Source organism: Phyllostomus discolor, chromosome 9, assembly GCF_004126475.2.
Source record: "Phyllostomus discolor isolate MPI-MPIP mPhyDis1 chromosome 9, mPhyDis1.pri.v3, whole genome shotgun sequence".
Lineage (NCBI taxonomy): Eukaryota > Metazoa > Chordata > Mammalia > Chiroptera > Phyllostomidae > Phyllostomus > Phyllostomus discolor.
Genome location: NC_040911.2, coordinates 70,759,891 through 70,776,821, shown reverse-complemented (window position 1 = coordinate 70,776,821; position 16,931 = coordinate 70,759,891). Strand labels below are relative to the sequence as shown.

Genomic DNA, 16,931 nt, shown 5'->3' with positions numbered 1-16,931 from the left:
GTAATGGCTGCTTGGAGCACTGTGTTGAAAAGGATTCTGAGGCTGTGTATCAGCTCAGTTAGAAAGGATATCATACTTGATTAATAATGTCTGTCATGAGAATGAGGTAGGAGTGGCAGCACATCTCCACATATTCCTCATTTCTGATTAAGCTTTGGAGCTATAGCTATAGAACTCTGAGCACGGCACTGGCCTCAGAGATGGGGCAAAACAAACACAACCAATGTGAGTAAGGCAAGCCAAGCAACCCACTTCTCCATTACAGCTATTTCAAACCATTTCTATATTTTCCAAGTTCATAAAATCATGACAATCCTCTGTGCTCAAAGGATAACCTCTTCGGCTTTCCTGAGAGGAAAGAAGATATTTGACATGAGTTCCCCTGCTTCCTCCCTCCATCACTCAGTGTCTGTTATCTCCCTGCATCTTTTCTCTTGTGTTTTTTCCATGACAGAGGACAAAGCATCCTCTCTCCCCTTTAGAGCTGGCTTCTCATTCTTTTTTTCTAGGCTGATTACTCATAACTTAAAAGAAAATAGCTAAAATGGAAAAATAAGGTTTGACTGGAAAGGCATTTCCAATCTCAAAGGTCTTTCCCACACCACACTGCCCTCCCCAGTATCTGTAACTTACAAGTGTGCATGATTTTCACATATTACTATTTTTCTTTGTTTCAAATTAATTTTGCTCTGTCATCAAGCTATCAGATTGCAGTCCCAATTCTCACTAATTGTGCATAGAATTTGCATGATTTTGTAAAATACAGACAAAAGAAAATAGATATTCATGTTAATCCCCACCACTTGCTGAGCATGTCTCACATTGGTTTAATTTTGTTTGATTACATAAGTTGAGGTTCATGGTCAAGTATAAAGAAATTGAGTATTATGTTGCAATTCAAAATTTAAAGGAAATGTAATTTATATCTGTTATTAAGATTGTGTATTTGAAGTGCTAAGATCTATACTCAGAAAGAGGTCTTGCATATTATATTTCCAGTTTATTTGAAGTTGAGATTTTGGACTGTGGTTATGTTTTCTGAAATCTCTCTTCCCATGTTGACCTTAGCAGAAAACTACTTATTAATATTTAAGTAGCTAATCCCAGTACTGTCTTCCTTCAAAAGCAACCCACATGTCTCATTAGCAACTCACAACCTTCATATCGATTAAAAAGTTTTCTTGCCTACTTGTACAATCTTTAAAAGATGAATTTTATAAGTATTGGGTAGATCGTTCTATACCATATGTCATTAGTGAAAACAAAGTTTTATGTCATATATATAAATTTTTATACTGTGAGTTATTAATAGGTTTTTTCTGTATTTTTATCATCAGTCTTCACAAAGAAGGAAATGTGAGTTTCAGTATCTTAACTCCACCTTTTAAAGGAATGTGACTTTCTACTAAAAAAAAATCAAAAGTATACTTGTGTACATTTCTTTGAGACCCAGGGAAAAGGCAGTACTTCTGTCTGTTGGTTTCTTTAAAGATTCAGAGAAAGATGGATAGCAAGAAAGTACAGCCAAAAATTGCTTCTTTTTCATAAAAAGAGAAAAAAATTAAAAATGCCCATTGCAAGATAAAAGCACACTATGGGGTGGTTTGTGACAAAATTTTAATAAAAAGCATGCTTCCTTATTGAAATCTAAAAAATAATAGACCAGAAAAAGAGAACTAGCACACTTTACTTTTCAATGAGATGATGAAATGCAGATAAAGTGGACCTCCAAGTCAAGAATTTATTGGGTTCACTGGACATTTTTAGGACAGCTTTGACCTTTCCATAAAGTATGAAGGGTCCCTATCTCCCATAAAGTTGTGCCCTTAAAGATGGAGTTGTATTCATTCTTTAATAATGCTATAAAAGAGAAAGGGAAAGTGCTCTGACCCATCAGAGCTGCAGTTGTGGTGTCTGTCACACAGAATTCTTTCAAGAAAATAGCTTTAAAGGCTAGAACCTAGGGAGTTCTGAGGCCAGCATCCTTTGATTTCTAAAGGAACAATTGTTACTTCTGGTTTTCCAAACTGCAAATCAAAGGACTAGAAAGGTATTTGATGTTAACTTGCTGAAATCTGTTACCAGTCGATCTATAAACAGAATTAATTGCCTACTGTGTATCTAGCACTAGAAATAGCCATTAGTCTCAATGTTTATGAGAAGAGTTAGTATTCATTTAAAATGATAATATATTTTTCTTAAATTTGCTGATTAACACATTTGGTTTACAACTCTCAATGGGAAGATGTACAAATGCTTAAATTCTTAAGAGTTCTAATGCAGTAATTGCATGTGTGTGTGTGGTGTTACATGACACAACCTAAGTATCAATTGGTGTTAAGACAAGCTTATAATGACGATATTGATGTGTAAAAACAAGCTTTCCAAAATCAAATCAGTACCTCGGGCAGTTTATAAATGATTCTTTGTAATCCCTTTGGTCTGAATTTGCAGACCAAATGGTAGCTCTTTTTTGGTCTAAATGCTGATCCTGGCCACATATGCATAGCATATGGAACTTGAAGACACAAACTGCATTCAAAAGCTACATTTGCTGAATCTTCCCGTAGGTCATTGGAGAAACTAACTATGATAAAATTGGGGGAAAAAATAAAGGTGGGATCTGTAATCAGATGAGTGAGTTTGCACATTAAAAAAACATTGCTGTGCCTTGGTTTTCTAATCTATAAAATGGAGCTTAAGTTATATAGTAGTTATAATTACCATCAGTTTTATTCCTTTCCTCCTATCATGTTCAATATCCCAGGATCTACAATATTCCATGCCCTCCAAACAGATGAATTTTATTATGTATTTTGATGTGAATGCTCTTAGTGTATTTATGGTATATTCAAGGCAAGAGGTATGCTTTCTTTTTCTAGGCTTGTGTGGCCCAAGAGTCCATTTCTGAAGCATGTGAACACCCGCTTCTTGCCTGTCGGTGTTCCCTCTCCCCATCACTACTGTGACCTGAACTGTGACTGAACCGTGACCATTTGAAGTTTGTTACTTTTTGTCTTGAAGATTTTCTAACTCTGAGACTCCCAGTTACAATGCAGCATGGTTTCCCTTAAAGTTTATCAACGCCTGAGCATGGGGCTGGAGTGCACCCCAAGACCTGCCAGAAGTCTCTCAGGTTGCTGAAGGACAGAGGAGCAGACATAGAAGTGGCCTGGGATCAGTGAGAGATGGACCCGGAGAGAAAAAGGGATTGTGTCTTTGTGAAACAATCCCTTATTTCACAGATTTACCTAGAAATCTCATGATATGGTTAATAGCAGAAAATTTTTAAATCTGTTTTTCTAAAAAAAATTATGATTCAAATTAAATATGACTTTCAGTTGCTTTTTGGTTATCCATGTAAAGTTTTTATTGATTAAATCTCTTATTGCTTTTATCTAGTACTGAAACTGACAATGTGGGATGGCTTTTACTTGTACAAATTAGTGCATGACTTAAGGATGAAGGGAAAAAAGGCTTGCTCACTTGTCCTATAACCCAGTGCTTACCTTGAGGTTTATTTAATGTGGCAGGTGGTGACAAACTACTGCTTATGACATCTCTTGCAGTATAATCTCACAACCCAATGACAAATGCTTCTGACACACGGAAACTGATAATATTCTAAAACAAACAAAAAATGAGTATAATTCAGATATGAGATAATAAAAATGGCTTCTCTAAACATGTCAAATAAATTAAACCTCTAAGGAAGGACCATATTACAAATGGCAAAGATAAAATGGAATAGAATTTTTTTCCTCTAGGATTGTGTTGTTTTTAGTTGTCAGAGTAAATTAATACTCTGGGAAACAGTCCTATTACCATGCTACACTGTGCTGTTGTTTTTAAGTAGTTTGAACTGTTGATGCTAATTAAAAAGCTGTCTGGGAAAGTTAATTGAGGGTGACACTAGTTAGTTGTGACTGAGGACATAACCAGGTTAATTGTAGATTATGGGTCAGATAAAGGGCTAGGCTTTTCTACCTTTCAAGTTTTAGTTAAGTTCATGAGTCAGTTGGTTTTAAATTATAAAACTTTAGTTTAAGAGAATTGTTAGAAGGCAAGGATAACTTCACACTTAATTTGGGGACAGCTAGAAGTGTTTGCTGTTGGGCAGTTGGCATGCTCCGACCTTAAGGCGTAGGAAGTCAGTGAGATCAGGTGAGAGCCAGCCCGGGCTACGTTCACATGACAGTGTGTCTCAGACTTCAGCCAGCCTTGTGCTGCCTTCATGGTTTCTGTTGTCTGTACTACCATTTACTTAACATTTTTTTCTAAGCTGATTTAAATTTTTCTTTGTTTATACCTATTTTTGACATAGCAATAATATCCATGAATTTTTAGGTTTGATGTTATTATATTTTCATATTATGCATTAAAATAATCATTGCAATTTTTAAAAAACTAATTTTCTTAAAATTTTAAAAATATTTACCACATACCACTTGTAAATGCCCCATATTTTGGGATACACTTATATGATCTACACATATACCATTAATTTTCATAACTGCATAGCTTTGTTGTTTTTTTTTTTATAGATTAAGAATCATTGATTTCCTCCCCTTTGTTGAACTTGGAAATGCATTTGTGTATATGAAACATTGAAAAGGATATGAAAATACATGATTCATAAAATTGCTTCTTGGTCTACTCTGGAATTACAATAGCAAATACTAATTACAGCAGGTAGATTTGAGGACATTGTATGGCAGAGGCTTCCTGCGGCACAGCAAAGATAGGCAGAGCTGGGAGCAGAAGGAACTTGCCAGCCCAGGCCCATTCCAGGCAGTCGTAGATAACGAAATAGCAACTTGGATCAGTTGGCAGTGGCTGCTGGCCACTGTGAACTCTAGGGCTGAGTCTGTGCCCTGCAGGGAGGAGTGCAGGCTCTGATAGTGATATCTGCCCCAGGCTGGAGAGAGACAGGGGTATCAAGAATGCCAAGGATTTTCCATTCCTCTACTGGGGGCAGCATCATGGTGCAGCACTCCTCCAACTAAGGTTTTACATTACCATATTTTTTCGGACCATAAGGCACACCTAGGTTTCAGAGGAGGAAAACAGGAAAAAAATTGAAGCAAATAATGTGGTAAAATATTTAATAACATAATAACATAATATTTCACCAATGTAAATGTAAACAGAACTTAACAGCAGCATTAACAACCATTATTCCTCCCAAATTGAGGGGGGGGCGGTTGCGTCTTATAGTCCAAAAATATTGTTTTCCTTTTGTCAGGTTTTCATTTTGACTATTGGATTTGTCATCTACTTGACATCTCCATCTTTTTCTATTTTTTGTTTGTGTGTGGTTTCATTGTAATATGTACCTAGTTATCAATCATAATAATAGTTTTAATTGATTCTTCCTTCACTTTTCTCAGGTTATACCTTGCCATTCTGCTATTTACTCTTGTCTTCCACTCATTTCCAAGGCCTACACAGCCTTTAAACTGATATCTACATGGTGGCTTTGGGAGTAGACTTCTTTAGGCTCTCTGTTACTGAATCTGAAATTAGACTCAGACACTTACTTTCACATGCTGCCAATAGATCTATGTCATTTTTTTTTTTTGTATTTCGAAATTGCCAGCAGGCCAGGACTGCCAAAGATGTAAAGGATTTGTGTGATTTAAATGTACATTCTTTTTTGTAAATATGATGTCAGAAATATAATGAGATGATTTATAAATAACAATAATATCTTTTAAGAGTGGGAGGTTCTTGGCATTGGCTCAGGATAGCTTCCAGAGAGGTCCGGATTTCCAGACACATAAATAAGGAAGAGATATGGGAAGGTTTGTTTTTTCCTTCTTTCTCTGCAAATTCCTATCTCCTGTCCTCCTTCCAAAGGTGGATGAGAAGACACACACACAAAAAAAAAAAAAAGAAAAGAAAAGAAAAGAAATTGAACTGGCAGATTCTATTCTAATCTAATGGGAAACCAATATTTTTATTTTAGAAACAAGTCCTGGAACTCCCATCCAGGCTTGAGTCCTTATACAAGGACCACAGTTGTGCTCTTTGGTACTGCATCCTCTGTTACAGCTTCTGGAAAACCTAATTCTTCTCTTGCATGTTCCTATGTCCAGACCCTAGCCCTCAAGTATCCCAAACCAGCATGCAGACAGCCCCAATAAAAAATCAACTTTGGCTAGTTGACCACTTCTAAATTTCCCATGCTCATTCTAAGCAGCGGTGATTCTCAAATTTGAATCAGCATCAGTGTCATCTCTAGGGTTTGTTAAAACACATATTTCCGGGCCCCACCCTCAGATTTCAGATTGTGCATGCCTGGGCTAGGACCTGAGAATTTGCATTTCTAACAAGTTCCCAGGTTGTTGGTGCCACTAGTCTGGGGACTACACCTACAAACCATTGTGCAATAGTTTTCTTCTTTCTTATTTTAAGCCTCACATAACTGAGGATGAATTTATGAAGGTGTTGGTCTAGTTTTTCCCCATTTGATCTTTGTTTATACAAATAGTTGCAACACGCATGTACAAAGCTCCACAGGTGGAAAGTACAGGAGAGCTGCCAGCTGTGATTCTTCTTGTGCTCCTTAATTGTTTCCAGCATTCCTGCCAGCTCCTCCTTCCTGTCTCAACCCTCCCTCCCACAACCTTCATTCCTTCACCTTCCTCCCGCCCCACAATACACTCAAATCAACAAATAAAGGTCTAGCATGCACACAGCCTAGGATAAAAGAGGATTAAATGTCTCGAATTGAGGTGCCATGGAGATATATAATTCCAGGGGCCTCATTCACAGAGGAAATCCACAAGCAGGATGGAAACTCTACCTCCTTGTCTGGCCTCCAAAAGGCCATAACTCTGAGAAAATGTATGTGTAATCACTAATTTACCACAAGTGGTAGCCTTAGGCTAGACCAGTCTAGCCACCTCCTAAAACCCACCTTCAGTGAAGACTCACAAAACCATGTCTCATTTGGTTACTCACAGGAAGTTTTCCAGGTTCCACTTCGGGAGTGCCTCCAGTCAGAATTTTCTTAAAGAAAGGGAATTTCAGAAAGGAGCAAAAGACTAGGAGTCAACCCATACTTTGCTCACAATTCCTGAGTCAGTTTAAATAGGCCACCCCAATTTACATGTCAATAGGTCATATCCCTCCACAGCCCCAAGTTTTCTCCACCTTCACACCCTTGACTAGGAAATTCCTTTCTACTCAGCTAGTCATTACCTTTCATTATTCAGCACATGTTGAAATAGCAGTCATAGAACCTACCATTCTCGTGAATGTTTTATTAACCATAGAGAGAAAGTGGCAAATTTTTTCCCAGCAGAAGGTTCCCACACCATCCTGCTCACAGCCTTTCCAGGGGGAGGTTTGTGCTCTATGTCTTGCTTTTATGTTTAATGACTTAGTGTTTGGGGCTAAATTCTCTTTCCTGATCAGCTTAGATAATATGTCTGTGTGTAAGAATATGACAAAGAGGTTTTTTTATTTTTTAAAAATTATTTAATATGGAGGATCAATATGCTGCAATCCATCTGCTGTACTGAAACCAGAAAAGCCAGTGTTCACACTACCTGCCACTCCCAGAACCAATAAGCAGAGACAGGGACTGAGTCTTTATGGGCTCTTTATTCAAATGGCCGGCAACCTGAGAAGATGGTGGGTTCTGTAACTGAACAGACCATCGTCTTATATTCCATTTTAAACTGACTCTTTTTATAAGGAGAAGAAAAGTGTAGGTAAGGGGTTTGGAATTCAAGGAAAAAGTTAATCAGATAAAAGCTGCAGCATTCTTTCATCTGTGTCCTGGGCGGTGGATGTCTCACCCTGGAGTACAATGGCTCAGGTACCATCTTGATTGCTTGCATTCTCCTGAGGCACAAAGGTGGAACTGTTTATATGGTCTCCTGGAGTCAAGGTGGGTCATACCTTCAGTTCCTGGAACAATAAATAGTTTTCTACATGCACTGATTACTAAGCTTATTAGCTATTATCTAAACTAAAATTTTCTAACTCTTGAATCCTCCAGCAATATCGTGTGCCTTTTTTACGAAAACTGTTAAGATTCCACATAGAATCGAGAAACACAACTTAAAGGTGGGTTTTCGGTCCCTTTAGGGGAGCCATTTTCTGTGACATCACTCACAGAGTATTTTAGTGACTTCTTTTCATGGGTTAATACAGATTGACTGAAGACTAGAAACTAGAGCTTTGGTAAGCATGAATAGCTAATAAAATATATGTATATCTCCACTTACTTATCAGCCTGCTCCACCCCTTTTCTGAAATGGTGGTTTGGAGCAGTGCTAGTCTTACTAAAAACTGCTGACTTTTATTTCACACTCATAATGGCTGGCATTGCTATGCACTAAGGATAAATTAAGCGCTCAGTGAACACAGAGTACATGTGACTTTGTAACTGCAAAATCAGCTCAAAATGGTCCTAATAAGATACTGAGTTGCTTTTCAGACACAATGGACCAAAACCACAAGCCATGCAGCTGAAGCATATACAGGGGACAAAACTTCAACCTTTAGTTGCATGAGATCCAAAGACTTGCCCCACCTGCACAGAGCCAAAGAATGGGCACATAACTGGCACTTGAAACCCACAGCCATTTCTGAAGTAAAGAGTCCCTTGTCCAGAATGATCTGGCACTGAAGCTCCTTACTACAAATGGCCAAATTCCAAGGCCCTTCAATTAAAACTTGCTTCCTGTCTCCTGCCAGCTGACTCAGCATTACATAAATTGCTTTTTCTTTTCTCAAAAACCAGTGTCATATTTCTGGCTTCTCTGTGCATAAGATAGCAGACCTTTATTCAGGAATATTTTTCACCAGGATGTAGCTTACTCTATGCTCATTATATAGAGAGAACTCTCTGCTTGTGATGATACATGTGTAGATTTGTATGCAACATTTAAAAAAATATAATTGCTTCAAATGGCTTTATTTAATGTCAGAGTTTCTTATATAGTCTACTTAGTTATTAGCATACATTTTGAGAATATTTGCAGTGTAATGTCCATTAAGACCTACTTAGTCCAAAAATCTCATCTTGCAGATTGAAGAAAGTGAGAGCCAGGTGATTATTTTGAGGCATTATAGGATGTGCCTTGTAATTTTGATCAAAATCAAAGCTGGAACTCAGGGATTATATAGCCAGTAAAGGACAATTTCTATCACACCATGTTCTTCAAATAATGAACAAATAATATAGGAATATGTGGAGATACTTGTGTGATTTTACAAATTCTAAATTACGATTTTTAAATTATTCTAAAATACACATTTTTTCAGATTTTTGATGTTTTATTTTGAATTTTTTGAATTACAGAAAATTTGCAAAAATAATTCCAAATTTATATGCATATTTTTCTTATCCATTTTCTATAATGTTAATTCTTAGAAAAATATAAGATAATTATCATGAATGAGAAATGAACCTTGATATATTATTAACTAAACTTCAGACCTTATTTGAATTTTGCCAATTTTTCTACTAACTTTTTCTTTTCTATTCCAGGATCTCATCCAAAATCTTAAATTGCATTTAGTTATTTCTTATTAATCTCCTCCAGCAGGCAACCACTTGTCTGTCTTTTATGACCTTGACACTTCTGAAGAATACTGGTCAGCTGTTTTATACAGTGTCTCTCAATTTGGCTTTGTCTGATGCTTTCTTATGGTTGGAGTAAGGTCTGAAGTGAATGCACACTTTGTAATTGATGTTATGACATAATATAATGAACAGCATTTTTTTCTTTCTTTCTTAGTGGTACATAAAATAATGGTGTATCTTATGACCCATGATGCTTTAGAATCAGTGAAATACAATTTGTGTGTGTGTGTATGTGTGGTGTCAATATCATCATCTATGTATTAAAAGACTCTTCCTTTTGTTTTAGTTCAGATGTTAGCTTTTAGAGTCATATTCCTTTGAGATGTGAGTTCAATAATTTTTTAAATAAAATCCTAGTAAAGGGTGGAAGAAAATAAATACTATAGGTGGAGAATTTTTTCAAGTAATTAAGAAAGTATCATGATTAAAATCATATGCAGGAAAAGGTAGGGGGCCACAGAATCAAATTCTAAACAACTTTTTTTTCCCATATGACAAATAGAAATAATTATTTAGAGTCTTTCTTCATAGGACATTATGAGATTTCAAAGAAGTTCAGAAATACTTTTTGAGTAACTGAAGCTCCATTCTGTAAGAGGAAGTAAGTTGTAACAGATGCATGGAATACCAGGCAAACAAAAATCTATAAAAGGATGCCCCTCTTTCTCCTAATTCCATCCCTTCCCCTTCCTTCTTTCCTTCCTTCTTCCTTCCTTCCTTCCTTCCTTCCTTCCTTCCTTCCTTCCTTCCTTCCTTCCTTCCTTCCTTCCTTCCTTCCTTCCTTCCTTCCATCTTGTCTTCCTCTTATCCTTCCTTTCTTTTTTTTCTTTTTACTTCCACATCTTCTTTCTCCATATCTTCTTCTGCCTCTGTTCTTTCAACCTCATCACCAGTGCTTTTCCCCTTACTTATTTACTTTTTATCTCTCTCCACATCATTACATACTAAGGGAATATTCCATAATATAATAGCTAAGTAAAGTCTGGGATAGAAAACTCTAAGGAAACTCAAGAATTTTCATTACACAAATCATCTTAACATCTTATGTGGTTGGAGAATATGCTGTGGAGAAGCACATTAGAAGATGATAGCATGTTGGTTCAATGTATCTTTTCCATCTTTAACAGGATGGTATAGGACTCAGATCACCATGTTTTAGCTGGTGTTAATCTTGAACAAGGATGGAAAACCAGTACTACATGTAGTTTTACATTAACTGAGATACAAGCTCAGAACACAGTACAGTAGGCACTCAGTCTTTTAGTAAATGAGGTTGGGTGGGAAGGTAAAGATTATTGAGTAATACTACATCAGCATTCATGTTTGAATTTGAAGATAAGTATCAGTTTAGAAAGTCTGAGTGCATGCATGGGCTGAGAGTTTCTGCAGTCTTTTCTGCAGCTATCAGAAGTGCTTTGCTCTGTCCTTTCCTCATGTCTCCTCCCAATAATTCTGTTACTCAGGAGAAGGAGACCTGGGAGAGTGAAATGACTCATTACTTCGTTAGGCAATGGGACAGATGGGTTTTGACTCAGGTTGCTCAGACTGCCACAGTCTGGGCTTCTATGGTAACCAGAGGGCACAGGAAATCTGAGATTTAAAGTTGTGAATTCAGTTTTGACATGAGAAATGCCACTTGTGTTGTGCTGAAACAGGCATGCTGATGATGTAACAGCTTTCAACACAGTCCCTGCTGGTGGGGGGTTTTGATTGACATTTTATGGGCCTTATTAGTCTTGAAAACAACACTAAAAATGCCATGACAATCTCAAAATGGAAATATGAACACATGATCCTTTCCCTGCTGAACTAAAAAATAGCTTTTCAGAATTCTTCCTGGAGAAAGGTGAAAAAATAAAAGATATTCACATAGATTCATAAAAATACATCTCTTTTTATTCCCAGAAGGGAAAGATCTCTAAGTCTTAGAGCATTTGACATAACCAAGATTCCAGAACTTTTCTCTGGTGTTATAACTTCCAAACTTTTGAAGTAGAGAATGAATTGCATAGATGGTTTGATAAATATTATCTTTATAGCAGTGATTTAGGGTTTATTTGGTAACTCCTTGGTAGAGGGAGTTTATCATCTTAACAATATAGAGATGGAAATGCAGCAGAAATTCATCTCCCATGAATGAACTTGATTTTTTTTCTATCTGTAATAAAAGTCCAAGTGGAATGGAGCTTCAAAACTGTCAATGAACTGTAAATGGCATGTGGCACTTGTTTTAACTGAACTATTGGCTCTCTCTGAGTACTTCAAGATAGCAAACACTCTGACTTAGAATTTCAATCTCTCCGATTCCCTTTTAATTTTCTATAACTAAAATATATAAAATAGACTTCAGATGTGCCAGCCAGCATTCCTGGATTTTGAATGATAACTATTTGCCTTGTTATGTAAATAATAGTGACAATAGCAACAACAATGGAAATAATAGCATTATTGATTCATTGAGTTTTTATTTTTTAATTTTGAAACCCAAGTAGTCTGGCTTCCATAACCAGTGTAGTGTACTTCAGTGTTATTTTCTAAAATCATGCTCAACTCAAAATGGGAAGGCAGGAGGTTTGGTGTTACTTTTCTCCCATGCCGAGTGTGCTCTGCCCTTTTAAGAGGTAAGCACACATCCCAAGAGGTATGGGGAGAATACGCACACAAAGGAAAACTATCTTTGTGAAGCACATTGAGAGAAAAATATTCTGAAAAAAAAATTAAAGTATTGGAGCATAAGGAGTTAGAAATCATAGTACAGTTGAGGCAGAAAGACCATTTCTCTGGAAGAACATGTTCAGTATTGGCAAAGTTTAAATTGTTTTTGATAAACTTGTTTTCATGTATAAATTACTATAAATTGGCAGCAGATGTTTGCCTTTAAGGAGGAGGCTGCTTTTCGTTGGCCACTAGGATAAGAATGTATGTGGTAATTGTTATGAAGCAGCTGGTGTCAATTTCAGAGAATGATGTCCTGCCCTCTTCTTCCTTTACAGCACTTTTTACGAGTCTGAGAGCAGCAACATCAATATTTAAAGAAATATATTCAACATTGATATCTATATCTAATCTATATCTATATCTATATATCTATATCTGTATGTACATCTATATCTATTTATATATGAGGTCTGTCCAGAAGATATCCAGCCATGGAGATGAAAAATAGAGGCATTTATTGAAGAATATACAAAAAACATTGTACATAGGACAATGACTCCTCAGTCCCCATCAAAGTAGACACCTTGAGACTTCACACAATTCTCCCAATTGTCATCAGCTGCCCCATCATATTTTCCTGAATCTTATCAACAGTCTGAAATCTCTCTCTTTCAAAGGTGATTTTAGTTTGGGGAAAAGCCAGAAATCACAGGTTGCCAAATCTGGGCTGTAGGGGAGCTGAGTCACCTGGGTGATTTGATGTTTCATCAAAAACTCCATATAAGACATGGTGTGTATGCAGGCACATTGTCTTGATGAAGTTGCCAATCACCAGTTACTCATAGCTGCAGCCTTCTAAATCATCTGAATAATTTCCACAGAGAAATGTTCAAGCTTAACATAAAATTTGATGCAGATTCATTGCTGTACTCACTCAGTCATTTTGAATGTGATGGCCACACAGTACACATGCTCACCCAACAGCATCCTCTATGCCCCACTGACTAGTATAGCAAAGTCATCATTGTTCACACATGCGAATTCCAGTCCATTTTTTTTGGCTGCCGGGTTATATCAATGTCACACAAACCATTCTCATTATATGAACAATGGCTGGACTTTTTCCATACAGACCTCATATATATTCTTCCACTTACAATGGGGTTATATCCTGAAAAACTCCAGTGTATTGTAAGTTGAAAATGCATTGAATGCACCTAACCTACCAAACATCATAGCTTAATCTAGCCTACCTTAAACATGCTCAGAACACTTACATTAGTTTGTAGCTGGGCAGTTATCTTAAGTTTTATCTGAGAGGCATTGCCTTCCTCTTCTTCTCACCAGAACAAGAGACACTGATAGGCACTTTTTAGATATGATGGGATGTGAAAACAGAAAACACAATATCCAAAAAATGCTGTAAACACAGAACACTGTAGAGCATTGATTAATTACCTTTAGGGTCACATGCCTAACCAGGTGCTGTGGCTCACCAGATCAAGAGAGTATTGTCTACTTCATGGTCCCTAGCCCAGGAAAAGATAAAAATTTTAAGTGTGAAGTGTAGTTTTTAGTGAATGTGCATTTTTGTACACTATCAGGAAGTCAAAAATTTATAAGTTGAACTATTTTAATTGGGGAACCACCTATACACTAAGAACTTGATTATGGAGGTGATAGTTTTTTCCCGAGTTTAGAATTGTGCATATACAGAATTTGAGTATCCTTTTGCTTCATCATTATAAAGCAACTGGAGGAACAGCTATTACTATTCTATTTAGACACATATTTAGACACACATCCACAATCTAGAGAGGAAATTAGGGAGAGGCCAAAGAATATGACCTCTTTTCAGATGGAGTCTGTTCATACGAATAACCAAGGGACATGAAAGATATGTTTTTTATGTCTTTATTCCTAATTATTAAGAACTTGAGAAAACTGGTTTGCATTATTATTCATGAGGTAAATGATAGAAAAATCCTAGTGCTCTCTCTCTCTTTTTTGTTTTTTAAGTATATTTTATTGATTATGCTATTATGGTTGTCCCATTTTTTTCCTCCTCTTTATTCTCCTAAGCCTTGCACCCCTCTACCAGCATTCCCACCCCCTTAGTTCATGTCCATGAGTCATACATGTAAGTTCTTTGGCTTCTCTATTTCATGTACTATTCTTAACGTCCCCTGTCTATTTTGTACCTACCATTTACACTTCTTATTTCCTGTACCTTTGCACCTATTCTCCCCTCTCTACCTTCCCACTGAAAATCCTTCATGTGATCTCCAGTTCTGTGATTCTGTTCTTGTTCCACTTGTTTGCTTAGTTTGTTTTTGTTTTTAAGGTTCAGTTTTTGATAGTTGTGAGTTTGTTGTCATTTTACTCTTCATGCTTTTGATTTTCTTCTTTTTCTTAGGTAAGTCCCTTTAACATTTCATATAACAAGGGCTTGGTGATGATGAACTCCTTTAACTTTACTTTGTCTGGGAAGCACTTTATCTGCCCAGTGAAGATAAAGAATATGTCTAATATTTCAGGATGCTCCTTCATTACCCTTCTCATACAAGGCAAATGTTATCTGAACTTTCACCATGTATTAGTTTTGCTATTTTGGAACTTCATATAAATAAACTCATATGCATCTGGAGTTCTTTGCTCAACAAAATGATTTTTTTAATTCATTTGTGTTGCATATCAAGCAGTTTATTATTTAAAAATAAATGTACAGTATTCCATTTTATATAGGCCAATATTTGTTCATCCATTCTTCTGTTTATGGTCATTTGAGTTATTTCCATTCATAATTTAGCTATTATAAATAAAACTGCTAAGAATCATTCTTGAACCTGTCTTCTGATAAGCAACTGTATTTACTAGCCTTGGGTATATATATCAAGGGTTGAATTGCCAGGTCATAGGGTAGGCATACACTCAGAATTTTAAGCATTCTGGTGGGAGTGTTTTGGTATCTCATTGTGGTTTTAATTTGGATTTCCTTGAAAAGAATGATATTGAGTATTCTTTCATATGCTTATCAGTCATTTGGATCACCTCTTTTTTTGTGAAATCTTCCAATGTTTTGCCCATTTTAAATCAGATTGCTTTTTTTCTCTGATGTGTGGTAATTCTTTTATATTTTGGGTATGAGCCCAATGTGAGATGTAGACTGTGAATATCATCTGTTAGTCTGTCCTATCTTTTAATTTTCTTAATGTTAACTTTTGGTGAACAGAAATGCTTTACAAATTGGACTTCAACAAAATATTTTTCTTATATAATTGGTGATTGTTATATCCTGTTTTTTTAAAAATTTTTGCTTATTCTATTTCTTGTTTACTTATCTAATTTTATTCTATGCTAGTGCTTTTTGAATTCTATGTGAGAAGTGTGACTATTTTATTTCTTAACCAAAATATTCTGAAAAACTTGGTGTTTCTAATATGAACACTAATTACTACTCTCTAATAAATGCTATAGTACCTATTCTACAGGTTTGTTATAATGATTATGATACTATGCATGCAAATTATTGGTAAATGTAAGCTGTTGCCTTACTTTTAAAGATTTTATTTATTTATTTTTAGAGAGGGAAGGGAGGGAGATAGAGAAAGAGAGAAACATCAATGTGCAGTTGCTGGGGGTCATGGCCTACAACCCAGGCATGTGCCCTGACTGGGAATCGAACCTGTGACACTTTGGTTCGCAGCCCGCACTCAATCCACTGAGCTACACCAGCCAGGGAGCTATTGCCTTATTGATTATACTACTGTTCTGTGATACTTTCTGGTCTTACAAAGGTTATATTACTTTAAGCTTGGTGGCGTTTGGCATCTCTAAGTTTTAAGTTATGGCATATTTCAGTCTTGGGCAGGTAAGGTGTTTGCCATACATGATTGCAATCATCACATTTCCTTGTTTACAATATCCTTTATGTTATAGGTCAAAGAACATTAGCTGATAATAATACTTATTTCTGAATAGCACTTAAATTTTACTTTTTAAAACATTTTTTAATGTGATGTAAAATAAAGTAAATTATACTCTGTTTGAATCTGTATAATCATTCAGCTACTATGGTCAAATATACTAAAGTTCTCAACCAAGTTCTCTTAATTTGTCTCCCAATTGGTTGGATTGATACATGTGTACACTAACATTCTCAGCCCTGGTTGTTTATTAGGATCCATTGGGAAACTTGTAAAATATAAACATGTTCAGCTACCAACCCTAGAGAATTCATTCTATAAATTACTTGGGCTGGGGTGGTATGCAGGCAATAGTGAGTTGTAAAACTCCCAGAAGGATTCTAATGTGAAACCTGGGCTGTGGTTCTCCTAACTATTGGCTTAGGGGAGTGATACTCCAGATTTAGCATGCATTGGAGTCACCAAAGGGCTGGCTAATGCATATATTGATGGGTTTCAGCCCCCATAGTTTCTGATTCAGTAATTCTGGACAAGCCCCCAAATTTGTATTTCAAGAAAGTTCTCAGATGACATTAATGCTGCTGGTTGGGGACTATCCCTTGAGAACCACTGACTTAGATGTTACTGCTATTCCTGTCATGTAGCTAACCTGCTGGCCAGCCACATCCTTTTGTCTTTGTAGATCTGCTACTTCTAACCCTGATGTTCAGATTCTGTTTTGTTCTTCACTGTACTAAACTGTA

General features: G+C 36.4%; 1 protein-coding gene across 1 annotated transcript in view; it reads left to right on the top strand.

The window, feature by feature from the left end:
• The window catches only part of MACROD2 (mono-ADP ribosylhydrolase 2), a 2,132,804-nt gene that overhangs the window by 992,260 nt on the left and 1,123,613 nt on the right, over positions 1-16,931 (top strand). The window lies entirely within an intron of this gene.